The sequence below is a fragment of the Brassica oleracea genome, chromosome C6, assembly GCF_000695525.1.
Source record: "Brassica oleracea var. oleracea cultivar TO1000 chromosome C6, BOL, whole genome shotgun sequence".
Classification (NCBI taxonomy): domain Eukaryota; kingdom Viridiplantae; phylum Streptophyta; class Magnoliopsida; order Brassicales; family Brassicaceae; genus Brassica; species Brassica oleracea.
In genome coordinates this window covers 274,426-275,006 of record NC_027753.1, presented here as the reverse complement: position 1 = coordinate 275,006, position 581 = coordinate 274,426, and positions in this window count along the sequence as shown.

Sequence of the window (581 nt, the reverse complement as noted above, 5' to 3'; positions counted from 1 at the left end):
TCGGTCGCTACGTAGCGACCGAGCGGGACGGACGTTCGGTCGCTGCGTAACGACCTGTTTCGAGCTTTCGTCGGACATCTCGATTCTTTCTTCCACAAAGCTTTTTCGTAAGGAAGAATCTATTTCGAAAAGTACTCTTCGGTGAAATTCGTATTTTCTTCCTCGGACGTTTTGAATGTTAAATTTGTCGTAACCGTTTTTGACCCCAACAGTTAGCCCCCCAGCCCGTTAGAGCTGTGACTCTAGCGGGCGGATAGATGACTTTGACAAGGTTAAGTGTATTGGACCAAATTCACATTTTAAACTCCGCGGAAAAGAGTTGTCGAGACGATATTCCGAATCCATACTCTATAAGTAGTGAGCTCTTGTCAGTCATTTTCTTCACACCTTCCCTTCTTCATTCCTTCAAACTCATTCAAAAATTAAAAAACTCTCTAGTTTCATAACTTTCCTTTCAACATGTCTTCCTCCCAAGGTGATAAGAAGGATTCCGACGTCGAGATGGGCGAGGCCACTTCTCCGGCGGAATCGCCGGCTTGTGTTGCCGGTCATCTTTCTTTCCGAGAGGAACTAGTTCGTCG